Raw genomic sequence first — 16,962 nt, forward strand, 5'->3', positions numbered from 1 at the left:
AACTTACACCAAAACAAAAGAAATCCTTGTAGTGGATTGGCCTTATTCTGCTTGTATTTTAATACTAATATGTAGAACTCAAGACTGGTTAACCTCCAAAAACTGACCCTGCTCCCAGTTTACTGTGATTATAAAGAAGCCAACAGCCAACAGCTGCACAGCAGAGAGATGGGGGAGGTGAGCTTTGAGGGCTTTGCTAGAGAGGATCATGAGGAGGGAAGAAGGAAGAAGAAGCTGCCATAGAATAAAGGAAGAACATGTGTGATGGAGAGGAGAGAGGAAGAGGACAGCAGCCATGGTTAAGGGAGCGGAGAGCCTGGTCCTGAGGGCTGTCCAAGGGGAAGAAAGAGCAGCCAAGATGCTACACAGTCAGTAAGAGTTGAGCGTTATTGTTTGGAAAGTAGATCTGATACCATGGAGGGCAGGCAGCTGCCCAGCTACTGTGCTGATTAAGGCATATGATGAATAAATTTACAAAATATGTATAACCAGTAAGGAGCTCTATAGAGGATCCTAAAAGGAATACTTTAGTTTGAAGAGAAGGATAAAATACCAGAGGAAACAGGAATGGATATGTGTAGGAAATAATTTAACAAAACTAGAACAGTCAATCAAAAGAAGCCAATAAAACCCAAAAAAATTAACAAAATTAAATACATAGGTTTAAATAATATTTGCATGTCACTAAACTCAATTCCCCAGTGAACAGACATTATTTAGCCAGAAACAGGATCACCATCATGAGAGATGTAGAGGATATACTAGGGAAACAGACCTAAGACACAGGTCCCTATAGCAATTCTATGCAGTTTCTCTATCCAGCTGACAGAATAGATTTCAAACCAATCCTGTCCAGAAGATGTAAGGACATTCATTTCATACTTTGCAATTACCAAAAGATACTACAATTCTAAATATATACATATTAAACACAGCAGTCACAAATTTAAATATATAATTATCAGATAGATCTGAAATTACCCATTAGCTATAATAGTGGTTGTGATTGTTTTTAATAGTCTATTCTGACCACTTGGCAGATCACATGCAAATAAACAAAAGAGGAGGAGCAGAATTCAGTGACATCATCAGTCAAATGGACCTAACAAACTACACTGAACTATACATATATTTTCTATCAGCCTGTGGATCTGTCTCCAAAATTGACCACGGATTAGGACACAGAACAGCCCTCAGGAAAGATAAGAAAGCTGAAGTAGTGTCACGCATTCTATCTAAGCACAAAGGAATCAAACTGGTATCACACAATAGAAAGTGCAGTCAGTACACACTCTCGTGGAAGGTCAGCAACACAAACAACACACTACTGAAAGGGCCAAGGGAGAAACACACAAGGAAAAATTAAAATTCCTAGAAATGAGTGACAATGAAAACACAACCACCACAGATCTATGCGATACAACATAGTTTTAGGAATTATGTTGCAGTCAGCAAAGCCAGAGCAGTGGACCCATCTAATCCCTTTGTCATGCATCAGAAGTAGAGAATGTGGACTGTGCCCTGTTGGGTTAATGCCTTGAACTGGCTCACCACATTCCCAATTTCCCTTTGTAATGATAACATATTTTTGGCATTACACATTGGATGTATGCAATTTGCCTTTTGATTTCATAGGGGAATAATTAAGGGACTTCCTGGAGGGTCGAAAAGCACTGTGGATAAACTGTGTAGAGACTGAAAGACTACAGGGGTTTTGGAAGCTGAGCTAATGTATTTTTATTATGATATGTTTAAGAATCTATGGGGAATTGGGAGTGGAATATGGTGATTTGAATGATAATGGCCCCCATAAACTCACATATATGAATGTTTGTTGCTGGTTAGTGGAAATATTCGGGAAGAATTATAAGATACGGATTTGTTGGAGGAGTGTATGGGATTGGGCTTTGAGGTTTCCAAATTCAACACCATCTATAGTTAACACTTTCTCTGTCTCCGACTTGCACATAAGATGTAAGCTCTCAGCCAGTTCTCTAGAAACATGGTGTCCTACCTGCTGCCGTGTACCCCAGCATAATATTCATAGACTCATGATCCTTGAAACTGTAAGCTGAAATAAACTCTTTCTTCTACAAGTTCCCTTGCTCATGGTGTCTCTTCACAGCATAGAAAAGAAACTAAGATTGGAAGGAACAGTTAAGTGAAAATTTTCTCAATAATATCCTGGAAAATAAAATTCAGACATTTACCAAAAGTGTCAGGTACCGTGATCAAGCTGGCTTGACTGCAGAGGTGCAAGAATGTTTCAACAAATACAAATGAATAAACAATTCACCACAGAAAACCAAGAACAGGAAACACATGATCACTGCAGTAGAGGCAGACAATCTCTTTGGCAAAATCCCACAGTGATTAATGCAAAAGTCCTGGAGAATCTGGGATATGGAGAAGACATACCTTAACATTATAAAGGCGATATGCAAGGCCAACAGCATCCTAACTGGAGGAAATCATAATGGATTTCCACTAAAATCAGGAATAAGTCACAGATGTTCATTCTTTTCATCTAATTCAACTAGTATGTGAAGTCTTATCCAAACAATATGACAATAGAGAGATGGAAAGGCATGTTAATATGAAAGAAAGCAGTCAGAGTATTCTCATTTGCCGGCGATATGATCCATATATAAAGACCACGAAACCACTAGCAAACTCCTATGGCTCATGGACACATTCACTAAAATCACAGTAAAATCAATAGAACTCCTGTATACCAACAATAAATATGACGAAAGAAGCCAAGAAAACAAACCCATTCAGAATAAAAATCTTGTAATATCTAAGGAAGTAAAGACTTGTTAAAATGAAATCATTAGGAAAAAAAAAAAAAACTGAAGAAACCAGAAAATGAAGAGGCCTCTCATTTTCATGTATCAGTATGATTTATATTATTATATCGAATTCTACCAGAGTCATCTACTGGTTTAAATCCATCCCATTATAATCCCAATACAGAGCTTCATGGGAATGAAAAAAAAATATCTCAGAACTCACATGAAAGCACAACTGAGCAGGGCAGTCAGACACTGCTAACTAATAAGACAGTAAAGCACTGCGGGAGGCTTCACCTTTAATGATTTCACGTTCATTTTGGGGAATAGTAAAAAAGAAAAACCAGCATGTTAATATCATGAGAGCAGACACAGTGCCTAATGGAATAAAATTGAAGAGCCTGATATTGGCCTATGTTCTTATCAGCATTTGGGTTTTGAGAAAAAGGAAAACAAACAAACAAAACAAAAAACTCACAACCCCCCCTCCCACCACCACACACAAGTGCAGTTTTCAACCTGTGGGTTGCAAGCCCTTCAGGGAACAACCACATATGAGACATACTTTATACATGCTATTTAGATTACAATTCAAACAGTAGCCACCTTATATTTATGACTTAGCAATGAAATAATTTGGTAGTTGGGGTTGGTTACCACAATGTGAAGAACTGTATTCCTTGAGTTGTTCTTGGTCATAGTATTTTTCTGCAGTAACAGAAATGTGACTGATATATAAACTGGTACCGAAGTGAGTGGAGATGTTTGTGAGGAATCTCTTGATTTTTTGGAGGAGGGTGGGAGACTTTGGATTGGGAAAACTGTTGAATTATTTAAGGAGATCTTAACAGTTCTTTTAGTTTGCCACATGGGAGACATAAGTATTGTGAGTCTGTGCAAAATAGAGCCTCTCTGATGAAACTTCAAAGGATGGCAGGAACTCTATTGGTGACTGGCTTAGAAGCAATTGATATAATTTTTGCAAACAATCTGTCTCTTTTCTGCCTGGTTACTAAGAAGTGACCTGAAGATAAATAAAAAGCTAATTGACTAATTGTTTTGAGCAAACTTCAAGGGGTAGATATCCGGTGACCTTCCTCATATGGTAGGAATGTGTGTTTGTATTTTTCATTGTTAATGTAGCCAGGACTTCAGTTAATCCTGCCACATTCAGGGTCTGGACGCATAGGAAACTGCAAGATCTCCCAGGATTTGGAAAATGTCCCAATTGTTGAAAGGTCCCCAAAACATGTTGTCACCCCACACACATTGGGAAGCAACTTAAAGGAACATGACCCCCTCATTCTCAAGAGGAAGGGTGGGTGGGTGGTTATTTGTCTGCCGTGGGCTGTAGATGATTATTGTCAGTTAGGGGGTTGGTTGCAAGTTCTTACTGGCCATGGTCAGGGAGGAAACAGTAAAGCAGATTCGAATCAGGGATGTCTTTCTTCCTTTCTCTTTCTCTCCTCAATTCTCTGTCTAATGTTGTGGGAAATCAGGAGAAGGGATTAAAATGACAAAATCACAGATCACTGTATCTCTATTTATACTAGAAAGCAATACCAAGTCTCAAATATTTTAGGATGGCATGGATTTTTGAATGATGATAGAATTTAAAATTGTACTTGCATAAATGATTCAATTCATTTTTAAGATATAAGTATATGCAACTTATTCACAATGTGGTGTAAAATTCTAATTTTATAAAATTACTACTGCACACTGCCGTGGATAATTAAGGAATTCAAGCTAGTACTTTCCAACTATAAATAATCAGTTTTCCAGTCATGTTAGGTACTGCTTTAGTTAGGTACAGAAATAAGCTTTATTTAACTTCCTGTGTATGTTTTTAAAGTTAAGTAGGAAGTAAATCCCTTGGGGAAAAAAAGCCACATTTGTCCACTGAGATAGACATTATATACAAAGGTGGTTCTCAAATCCTTTAGAGATCTGAAGAATCTGCCATTTCAGATGTCCTAATAGTTAAAGGCTTTTCACAGTGGGAGAGACCTCAACTCCTGGTAGTGTCCACAATCTATTCTGAAAAAGATGATGGGCTCTAAAGAACCATTGGGTGAAATACTACCCACTTACCTCTACTGCTGCCAGAAAGCTGTCCAGCCTGCAGAAGTTGATCATGGGGAAGTCTGTGTCCCAGTTTTTGGAAAAAAAAATAGGATAGTCCTTCAAGTGACCTGCTTCAAAGGATTGTTGTCAGAGCTCCTGGCCCAGTGAGTTGAAGGTGGATGCCACAGTGACACAGGAATATTTGCTGACTGACTCCCATGGTAGCCAACAATTTCTGTCATTTCTTTAGATTTGGAAGCTGTTTGCTCTGAATTTCCTTTTATTCAGGCAACATTTCTCCTCCTCAGATCTTGGATGGGGTTGAAGATTAGATAGTTTAGTCTTAACCTTTTCTTGTTATGAGAATCAGAAAAACAAACTTGTTCACCATCGTGCAGAAATGTGACAGCCAGGAACCTGGACAGGAACAGGGTGGACATGGGAGGCTCAGAAAGCAGGGCTCTATGGACACTCCACAGCAGTATTAAAACTCCTGCGATATCCGCTCTGGCACCATAAGTCCTGAGAGAGGATGGGGATGCCAGGAGAGTGTGCGTGGTCTGCCCACTGCCTGGGACTTTTAAAAGCTTGTACCACCCCGAGCACATAGAAGAGCTTGAGCAGAAAGAGGCCGATGCCCAGAAGCCGCTGCTGTGGTAGGAGGCAGTTATGGCGGTTGGAGGTGGGGGTAGAGGTGGAGGAGGGATGGGAGAAGACCGAGGAGTTTCCCCAAAAGACAAGAACAGACATCATCCTTACTACTCCAGAACCCACGCCAATGCACCCCACCCCTAAAATGCCCAGTCCACTGCCAAACGTCCCCATGCCAAGTATGCACAGCTTCATCCCCACTGTGCTCATTTCTTATTTTTTTTAACTTCTTATTTATTCTCTGTGAACCTCACATCCTGCAGCTCAACTCCATTCATCTGCCCTCCCCTCAGGTCTGCACTCCACCCTTGCATCCTGCTCTAAATCAGAGCAAAAATAATCTTCGTGTAGAAGCTGAATAAAGAAAATTTGTACGCAAAAAATGTGTCAAATTTTAAGGATGAAAGACATAAACGCTTAAATTGTTTGGAATTAATGAAAGTACATTTGGTCTCAGAAGACTTATTATGGTTAATAAATGAAAGTTATGATAGATAAGGGATACAAAGCTTAAAAAGTGATAGAAAATGATTTAGGTACAAAATTTTAGACTAATATAATTTAGATAACGAAGTACCTTCTCCAATTTTGCAAAATACGAATGGACAGAATATTGTGACAGTAATTCTTACCTGATGCATCTCATAAGTTTTCTTATTTTATCTAGCTTATTAATGTTAAATTAAAGGTATTTCTTGGAGTAAAAGGGGAAATGCTGAGGTGACCTCCCTTTGTACTAAGGTGTGTCAACTTTCAATTGTTAGTTCTGTACTGGCAGTGAGCTAAGTGCTGGCAGGATTTCTCTTGTCATTTCTATGTCCCATCATCAGCTTTGCTATTTTGTGGATGTTTGTCCTTCTCATCAGCTCAACACAAGCTAAGAGATGTATCAGGTGTTGTCTCACTGCCGATTGGATGTAATAAAGATCTGATGGCCAAGAGCTTCGTCAGGAAGTATGTGGGCAGAACTTCCGGGCATAGAGAGGGACATAGGAAGAGGCAAGCTGAAGCAGGAGATTCAGAGTAGACATGGGCAGGAAGAGATATGGAACAGACCACGGCAGAGGGGTAAAGAGCTAAGCAGCAGGTGGGTCTCAATGGTAGAAGAATGGGGTTAATTTTTAGAGAAGATGAGGGACTGCCCAGTGAAAGGCCTAAGATTCAAACTATGTTCGAATTCTCCATGTCCCATTTACACCTCAGGCAACTCTGTGAAAATAGTACACAATACAGTATTAACATGGCTTTGAGTCTGTGGTTTGGTTACTTTTGGTCACTGTTCCTCAAGACTGCAGGACAAGGAACAACACACAGGGCAAACACATGAAAACCATGTGCAGCTTAGAGTGGAAAAGATCACTAAGAAGTTTAATGTCACAGCAAATTCATGTGCTGAAGAGGAGGGTGACATAGTTAAGGAGATGAATGTTATTAACGATAAGCCTCCTGCCTCTGTACTGTAGAGATGTGGAAGGTGTCCTCAAGGCAAGACTCTTACCAATTAAAGTTCCAACTTGGAAAAGGGAGCTCAATAGATTTCGTGCTCCTACAAAGCAAGTGCATAGGGAAGCTGCTGCAGTTGTCATCCAAGCAGGCAGCTGACAGGTCAGTGCACCTCATGTGGCACGGAATTTGGAGGAAAAAAGATTTTAAGATTCAGGATGACATGAACAGGACCAGGAGACTCTCGTATTTATGTTTTTATTATTTGAGGCTTGAATTAAATGATACTCATAGTCTGATGTTTTTTAGTTTTCTTTCATCACTTTATCTACATTTCCAATTTATCTCCCACTCCATGTTCCTCTACATGACCCCCTCTTCTGTCCCCCACACCCTCTCCCTATGAGATTGCTCCTCCACCCACCAATTCACTCCCGCCTCAGAGGCCTAAGTTCCAATATCATGGTTCATGAAGCTTCCTCAGAAACAAGGTTCTCCCGTCCCAGTGATCCCAGATAAGCTAGTCCTCTGCTACATATCTACCTGGAGCCATGGGCACACACTGATTCTTTTATTAGTTACCTTAGTTAAGGTGTCTCTTCACCTTAATTCAGGCTTAAATTCACTTTGCATCCCAATTGCTGTCCTTTCTCTTGTTACTTCTCTCCCACAGTTCCTCCCCAATGTCCTCACACCATCTCCTCTGAGAGAGTAGAGGAATATCCCTCAGAGTGTGCCTCCACCAAGACACATCAAGTTTTTGTAGGGCTGGTGCACCTTCTCCCACTGAGCCCAGGGAAGACACCTGAGTTAGGGTATCAGATTTCACAGACAGGCAAACCTTTGGGGATAGCCTCGGCTCCAGTTACTTACAACAGTGTATGTAATACTGTATTAAACTTAGTAAGGTTTATTTACCTTCACCTAGCAACTCATCCTGAGAAACAGTGCTCTGGCCTGATGCTTTTGTTTTCAGCCCTATCTTCCTCTTTCTTCTGTGCTTACCAATGTAACACAGGAGAAGCTTCTAATATTCATGTTGCCAGATCTTTCCGGTCTTGGGGGATAATTCTATTCTGAGTTGTATATGGATTTAATATCTTCTTTACGTATGATGAATATATACTTCAGGAAAGGACTGCTTCCTTGTTTCTATTAAGATCTAATATGACTAAAGGATTCTGATTAATATTCCAGAATCGTAGGCCACCAGGTTGGTATGTCATCACTCACTGAAGTGAGGTGAATTTTATAACACCTTTTGGCCACCCACTTTCAATGTCATTATGTGGTATTGCCTTAGGCTCTTTTCTACATTCCCCTGCCTTTGGCTGATTATATGTTTGAGGTCTCTCTGTGACTGTGCAAAGAAGTAAGAGCTAGGGCTGGGCCACAAAATAAGAAAGTACTTGTTCATCCAAAAACAAAAACAAAAACCAAACAAACAACCAAAAAAAGCTCTAGGGTAAAATATCTGTGCTAGTGCTGAACTGAACTGCCAGAGGTAATTTTTTTTAAAGTAAATAACACTATCTTGGGGCTGATAATATGAATCAAATATCCTGCAACATAAGTTTGCAATGTTGCCTGCATTTTATAAATCAAGTCTGACCACCATTTTGGTTCTTTCCAATCATGTCTGAGTGCATCATCATGGGAACCCCAAAGAAAATCAGAAATGGGTCCTTGAAGCTGATGCTCAGGGCCAGTATAGACCTGAATATTACAGAGGACACCTTGACTCTTAACACAAGGGATCATTTCTCCATCCCTCTTGTCACATAATTTATGACAAGATGTCACCTTTCCTAACCTTAGCTTCTTTTCCTAAGTGCTGCTGACGGGAAGATTTGGTGTCAAGAGGTCTGGACTCAGACCACAGGAACACTGAATTCATTTAAATAGGTATAGTTCATTGAATGCACACACCAATACAGTTCAACCAGAGCAACAGCTCACAACTGTGTACTGGACATTGCTAGGCCCAGCTCATTGCAAAATCCACATGGGCTAAAGCACAAGTGCTGGAAATGCTGCTGTCTATGGGCCCTGACTCGGGTCATTTTACACATAATTGTTCCTATTTTCCTTGAATCTAATGGGTACTATGTGAAGCTCATAGTTGGGGAACTTGTTAAGATTAACAAACCTCGTAACATACGGAACATAACAGGGTATGTGACCAGCACCACACAGTTCAATGTCAGGTTTTTTTGTTTTTTGTTAGTTTGTTTGTTGGCATCCATGATGTGGAGGTGTATTACAGAACAATAGGAAAGAGCTGGCTGCTGTGTAACAAATTTGCTGCTATTAAGGTAGGTACGGGAGCAAGACCTCAGCAACAGCCCTTAAGATGGGAAGGAGATGATGTGTTTGATACCTGAAAGGAGCTGCCTCAGCTGTGTTTCTCTGCCTGCTCAGTGCCCATTCACCATCACTCTGTCCCTGAAGAGGAAATCAAGGTCTGCCCCCTGCTGCCTGTGAGCCAGGACTAGGCACAGAAAGGCAAGGCCACAGTGCTGGTTTCCAATTCCTCAGTAATGCTGGATTTCCAATAATGTACTTGTATACACAAATACAGTGTGGTAAGTTACAATATATACTAATCATTTCTTACATAGGGCAACAGTTGACTGACTACAACTAATTCTATTTAAAAGAGAAAGAAACCTGGCTCTTGTGGAAATATACAAAGAAATATCTACGATGCTGGGGAATGAATTCTGCCATGGACTGAACTCAGAATGGGGGGGGGGGTTGGAAGAAAGATGCATGGTTAAATAGCCCACCAGGTTCACATTGTGTCAGCTTGATTTAATCTAAGGACAAAAAGTGAAGTATCTCTGATGGCTTTCTTTTAAACCCTTGAAAGGATCCCTGGGGACTGGCCTCAGTACTTCATACTTCTTGCTGGGGCAACAATGCTCAAGGAAGCTTGAGACTGTCATAGGCACAGTATTATGCTAGATATACAGAGTAGATAATACTAAGATGTTCAGATGGTGATATCCATTTATATATACTCTTAATGTGGACCTAAGAAAAGAGAGATCAAGGTCCTTACAATAGAAAGATCAGTTCCATTTTTTTCTACCATTCCAAACTGAACGACTGGTAGGGAGAGAATGGTAGATAATCGAGAATTGGTGGATGATGCTTTGAATGAAGTGTGGGTTTCTGGGCTGGTTTTAGACAGGGTCACAAGTATCCCATGTTGCCCTCTCCCTGGCTGGCCAGGTTCACTTTGAGCTCAGATAAACCTCCTTCCACTTTCCAATAGATAGGCTTACAAGAGTGGCTTCCAAGGACTGTGAGGACAGCATTAGCCTTTGACAGTTGAGGTGTGTAATCCACAACTATAGTATTAGCCACGTTTTCCCATGTCTACCAGCTATTTCAGATTGTTGCTGTTCTATGCCTGACAATCAAGGATACAGAAAAATAACCTGATAGAGAGCAAGGACATGGTGATCATATCCTTACCTCTTCTGTACGTTCTGGATGAGGTTTGTTAAAATTCCAATATTGCAAAAAGCTTTATATAGGGCCCATCACATCAAGGGTCACTGTGCACTGTTCTATCTAAAATGTCTAATCAGAACTGATTACCATATAACACTTCCTGCAGTCCTCATATGAGAAGCTTTGGATTTTGTTTTGACTTTTCCTTTTCTCTGTCTTTCTTATTTTTTGCTATATGGGTTGAGAGAAAGATAGTTAGGGCCATGAATTTGCCCCCAAAATTTGAACTATGGATGTGATCAATCAATGTTAGTGTGTGCATTCTATAAAGTATTCATTTTTCACTATGATAGATGCTTTTGTGTTTGGTGTGGTGGCCATTTTCCAGTGTACAGGTGCTGGGACCTTGCTCTATCCATTAATGATGTTTATAGCCTCATTTTAGACCTTTCTGTGCACCCCCTATATCTCTTGACTATTTTATTTTTCTGATAGAAGCTCATGGTATATCTTACTCAGGCCTGTGAGCAGTGCTCCTTTGGCGACATTGGTGCAGAGAGGAGAACCCCACAAGCAGCATGAGGTTCCCTTCACTGGTGGCTCCAATATTGCACTTTCCTCTGCCAACTGGTCTCCACACTTTTCCTAGCACCATAAAGATTTCAACTCTTTCTACTAAGGAATATTCTGGCAATTGTCGATTGTTAAGCACATGACTTCATGAGTGTTCCCCTAACACACACCCATGTTGTAACCTACATGCAGACTATTTCTTGATGTGATTTAAAGCACCCGTACATAATGAGACAGGAGAAATTTTGACTGCATATTCAAGCTGGTATGAAATCTCAGGAAGTTTTAATGGCTAACATTGGTGAATGAGGATAATTTGAGTTAGGATGAGACATTTTGGGGCAAGATATAGAAGGAAACATTCATTTAGATGCATAGGAATTACTAAGGTTTTTTTTATAATCAAGCCTTGAAGAAAATTTGGCTTTGGAAGCAGGAGATGCTCAGTGACTCTGCCCCAGGAAAGGCTCCTGGAAAGGGCACCTCTGCTTATGCTCAGTACAGGGAGATTATTAGCAGGGACGCAAAGTCTGCTCCCCATGACATCTGCTGTCCCTTCTTGGACATTCTATTGTCTCCTAGAGAGTTCTGGCATCCACTGTGATGTCACCAGACATCAGTGACAACCAGTGCCCTAGTTTCTCTCAGTCTGAGTCTGGCAGTTACAAGCTAAGACATGTTTTCCCGTCTTCACAAGCGTTTTGGGAGGGGGAATGTCGATTGTGGACAGACTAGAGTGAAGGAATCTGGCCTTTCGTCTCAAAGTAATGATGGACAGAGACAGCACTTCTGGGGAATGTTTAGTAAGTTCTGGGCAGTATATTTTGAGCTCCCTGTCAGGGGGGCTGCAGGCTTAAGCTGACCTTTCTAGCAATGGGCCACAACAACTGGAGCATCTGAAAAGGAATTGAATTTCCATGAATATCACAATTCCTGAAAGTCAAGGATTTCAGAACTTTAGATTCTCTATCCCCACTGGGAGGATATGGTAAAGCCAATGCTATTACACTGTGAACTTCTGGCCTTTACTTTTCAGTTCATTTGGTATGTTACATTGATATAAAAACACCATCAGTAGTCATGGAGGGTCCACCTTTTCTGAGTTTAGACAGGGCAGCAATGTACTTCACTATCATTGCTTCTTTAAATACAGTGGATATCTGACAGTAGGAACAGGGGGAGAATTGTGCTCCAGGCAATAACCTTATGTTCTTAGACCTTCTCGGATTTCTTCTAATTGCAGGGTCATCCTTAGCTTTATATATTAGAGGTTGTGTGTTACAAACATTTTTCTAAAATACCAAAACTATTTGGAACGTGTAGACCAAGATTCAGCCTGTAACCCATTGGCACTTCAGGGGTTTGGTATTTCAAATAGGGGAATTGATAAGTCTGTTGACCATGTCCTCCCTGGAAATGCGTTTAAATCCAAAGATATTGGCCTAGAGTATCAGGGTAGGACATCTGAGTGTCTCCAGTCACTCAAGTCTTGTGGATGGTGAATTTATCATCTGAGTTCTGAAGCCACAGGGGTGAGGGTAATGAAATAAAGCTGTACCCTGTTCAGTTGATGATAATCCTGGAGAAGCCATCTCCGTAGTACATGTAAGCACCTGATGTCCGGCATAAGGAACACCTGGCTGCTTACATCTCTTGGTCTCTATAGAGTAGTGGGAGAACTGAGATCCACTGAGGATAGACCAATCGCCTAGCAGTGACACTGGGTTCCAGGCTTGTTCTCCTGTTTAGGCCTAACTGTGGTCTATGTACACACTATGCATTCTCCCCATGCAGGTTCACTTGTGTTCTTCTACCTACAGACGCTGGGAGAGATACATCTTCCCCTGAAACTGCCCCAAGCGAGAAGCAGGTCAAGAAGGAAAAGGAGAGGCTGATTAAAGAGCTGCAGCTCATTACCGAGGAGAGAAATGACCTGAGAGATCGCCTGAGGTTTCTGACAGAGAGATCCAAAAACAACAGGTATGAATCGCTCCAAACACTCTTGTTTCATTCCTGGGTCTGCAAGGTCACCTTCATCTTATCCTATTAAGGTTTTGGGTTCTAGAAAGCTGTGCCTCCCTAACCACCCTGTGCTAAACCTCACCTCCCATATAGAGGAGATTCAGAACCTTGACCCTTCCTGAGGAGAGAGATGGACAATGGACTCATCTGCTTCCATTTATTGAAAAGCAGAACTTGTGGTCTGAATGAAGAATTCGGGGATAAAGTCAGGGAGAGTAAGTGTCTAGTGTGCATTTGCAAAGCCCTTGACAGCTGGTGGCTTTGCAAGATTGTAATTGCAGTGAGTTTATGGTGAGTCTCTGTACTTGCTAGGCAGGGACTGAGTGCTGGAAGATCCAGGCAGCAGCCTGAGGGGCCTGGTCCCAAACAGTTCATCTCAATGCTTGACTAGAAGTTGTCAGGCTCAGGCCTGTTTGTTATTGTCTGTGTGTCTGTGGGAGCCCCTCGGACACAGCAATGGTGCATGCATTTCTCCTGGTTCTCACAGTGCTCTCTGTTTCCATATTTGCTTTTCTCTTTCTCTGACTCTGTTTACATTTCTCTTTTTTTTTGTGGGTGTGTCTCAGTCTGTGAGTCTGTGTGTGCATACATCCAAATGCATATGCACAACTGTTATATGTTTATATTTCCCTCCACACCTGGAATATAGGAGTCTATGTCTTGGCCTGAGTATTTACCTGTGACACTTTCATGGTGATATGAATGCTTTGTTCTGGGAGCCCCACGGTCAACAGCACAGTTCTTTGCTTATGTGGCCACGTTTGCCTGTATATTTGTATTCGTTGTGCAGATTATAATTTTGGGTTGATATATGGTCTGTTATCAGGACAGGAAAAAGGAAATCACAGGATTCTGGGTGCGTTGGGGGTGGGGGAGCATGGAGAGGTGTGGCCTAGGCTCTTGATAGCTCAACTGGCTGGACTGCAGATTTCTTCTTGATTGAATAAAGGGAGCCAGGGAACCCTCCATCTGGATGCCGAGATTCTGGTGTGCTGGACGCAGAAAAACATGTTTCTGAAGCTGAAGAAGGTCCAATATGTAGAATTCAGAAGGTGTCCTTCCAGGACTGGTGTAGTACAGGACCCACCCTGAGTTCATATCTTCCTAAATGCTGATGTTCATTGTATTCTATCATTTGGGGCCAGGCCACACTTCAGGCCAAATCCATATTATGAAGACCTGGAGAGAATGGAGGAGGTGGTCATGTCAATTCTGCACAACTTAGAGATGGAGAACACTGAGATCCATGAGAACAACCATAAGCTGAAGAAGGAGATTACCTTCTCTAGGTAAGTCCTGGTCAGAAAGGCTGTCACCTGTGGAATGGCCATTTATGATTTCTTTGTTCTGGATTGGACGGTCTTCAGCTCTGGTTCTATCTCTTGTGCTGTTTACACATCAGTGTTCCAGGGTCATTAGGACTCAGTTTTCAGTTCCATAAAAGACTGTTACTCATCCCAGGACTGTCTAGGCATCTGCAGAAGGCTCTAGATAGAACAGCACTGATTGAAGTCAGCAGAACGTTATTAGGCTGACCTGGGCCTCTGGGGTCATACCAGGTTTTACAACACTCAGTGCGTGGACCACAGGGTTAGCATGACCTTCTCTTGGTTCTACTGACCTCTTTTGCAGGTGCTTGCCAACTACTAATTGATGTTGCCCCATGCATTGGGCTTTCATGGATAGTTGTAGATCCATGTTCTTTTTGAGAGATGTGGACACTAATTGGTGCTCGGGCCAAGCAAACAATTTATTCTTCCCTGAATTAACTCTTTGTGGTTTTGCAGCAGCATTATGTGTATCGAGATGTATTTTATTAAGTCTTCATGGGTATCTGGGACCTAGTAGAGTTAGTGGGACTTGGGAGTAGGAATGGGAGAAAGGGGCAGCATGATCTTACTCTGCAGACTGTATTTCCAGAAACCTGCTCAGCCAGCTCCTGATGGAGAACACATGCAGGAAGAAGTTGGTCCCACTGAAGCAGGGGAGCAAGGAGGGACATCTTGAGTGTGCACTGAACCAGAAATATTTGGTTGACTTAAGCAAGAAAGATAAAGACCAGCAACGTCCAGACCCAGCATCATCTGGTAGGGACAAACAGCTGTTTTAGCTTAACAATATCTGATAAAATTTGCCAATTTGATACATCTTTGCTTCCTCCTACCTCCTTTCTAATTTACAATCACAACCAGCCAACCACCTCATGTAATGGAATTGTTCATTGCTCTGCCTATGCACAAGTATTCTGGGAAGGTAAACACTTTTCAGAAATGGAATTATATTGCAAGTATATTTTGCTGCTCTTTTTGAAGCTGCAGTCTAGAAATGGTGACAGATGAATAACATACCTCATTATTGCATATCCATGTGATAGATTGGATCCTATGCAGAGCTTTGAACAAGTTCGTGGTTCTTTGCCAAATGACACTCTGTGTTAATGTGACTTCTTGTGTAGGAAGCACCTTTCCGGGATAAGAACCAAGTGCAAATGTCAAATTAGTACTTGTCATTGACTTTAACCTTGGTGACATATGGACATCTCCTTTCTTCCGGCAACCCAATGAGGTCTCTTCCCTTTGCCCTGTTCTTGGTTTGCACTGGTATAAGTCTGGGTCCCATATTGTCAGCCCACATTACAGTGAGGCTTGCTGGGGATTTTGCCCTGCCCACAGAGTTAGTAACAATGATATCAGTTAAAATGTCCATGTCGACTGTCCAATAGAACTGAGGTGGTAGAAGGCAGCATTCTGACAGCTGGCTAACATTTCCCCACCAAATCAGTGTCTTAAAACTGTGTTCCTCTCCCAGGTCTCAGAAAGTGCAAGAGAGCTGGAATTGGACACACCCCAGTAAGAGAGCTTCCTGAAGAATGAGTTGCTTTCTCAGGAGTCCCTGATGACAAACATCCTGAATGGTAACAATATTTTTTGGATGAATATTCTTCCTCAGAGTTAATTTGTCATTTCTTAGAGACCCTAAATTTATATAACACTAAGCCAGCCTGACTGATTGAGGTCTTACTCACTTTCTTCTTCAGAAAACACAACTTGAGAGACAGCTTGGGGGACCGCCTTTCATTATGTGTGCTAGAGGAGAAACACCAATACGTCTGTGCTTCTACATGTTCGTTAAGAATATGCTTATGTTTAGAAATTTTTTTGTTATGATTTTAATTGAAGTTTTCTTTTTGTTGTTTCATATTTATGTGTTCTTGTTACTATTTTTCACTTTCAAATATTTTTTTAATATTTTTATTCATTTTAATCCTGTTGTGTTGTAAAAATGTATTTGTTATGAATAAAAATTGAATTCTATCTCTTGACTCTTAAGACCATCATTCTTACTCAAGGGTTCTGTGGACCTAGAACTGACAGCTAGAGATGGATCTCTGCATGTTCCATGGAGCCTGGGCTAATAAGTGAATTCAAACTCACTAAGGGGTACCCAGTGTGATAGTGTTTTTTGTGTGGATAATGTGGCTGTGTCTCCAACAAACACTTTATGATGTAATCACTGACATACTTTACCCAATTGTTAGGGGCATGTGGTTCTTCTGAGAGAGCAGCAGATGCTCTAACCTGTGAGTCATCACCACAGCTCCTGCAGGTGGCTTTTGTTATTCCACATGAGGTGCTGTATTAGGTGGACAAGATCACCTATGATTAAATAGAGAGATCTCAGGAGATGTGTGTTCACAGGGAACTTACTGAGCTTGCCTGCTCAACGTGTTAGGTTGCCAGGCATCCCTACAGAGCTCTGGTGTTCTGGACAGCTTCATCACCCGCCTGCTGGCGGTATGAGGACATCATCTGGGAGAAATTGTGCAGATGACTGAAGCAGAAGTCCGAGGGCTGTATATCACGTCTCGTGAAATCGTTCTTAGCCAGCCAACAGCTGTGAACACAGGTTTCTTTTGGAGAGCAGGCCTGTGCAGGCCCAGAACCTAGGTGGG

The 16,962-nt window shown here is 41.5% G+C and overlaps 1 long non-coding RNA gene across 1 annotated transcript; it reads left to right on the plus strand.

Annotated features, from left to right (window-relative positions):
- The first annotated feature begins 14,429 nt into the window (after positions 1-14,429).
- LOC134483562 (uncharacterized) lies at positions 14,430-16,324 on the plus strand. The gene is made up of 3 exons (XR_010060376.1): positions 14,430-15,097; positions 15,819-15,924; positions 16,048-16,324. It is a non-coding gene; the product is annotated as an uncharacterized LOC134483562 (long non-coding RNA).
- The last annotated feature ends 638 nt before the right edge of the window (positions 16,325-16,962 follow it).

This window comes from Rattus norvegicus, chromosome 19 (genome assembly GCF_036323735.1).
Source record: "Rattus norvegicus strain BN/NHsdMcwi chromosome 19, GRCr8, whole genome shotgun sequence".
NCBI lineage: Eukaryota > Metazoa > Chordata > Mammalia > Rodentia > Muridae > Rattus > Rattus norvegicus.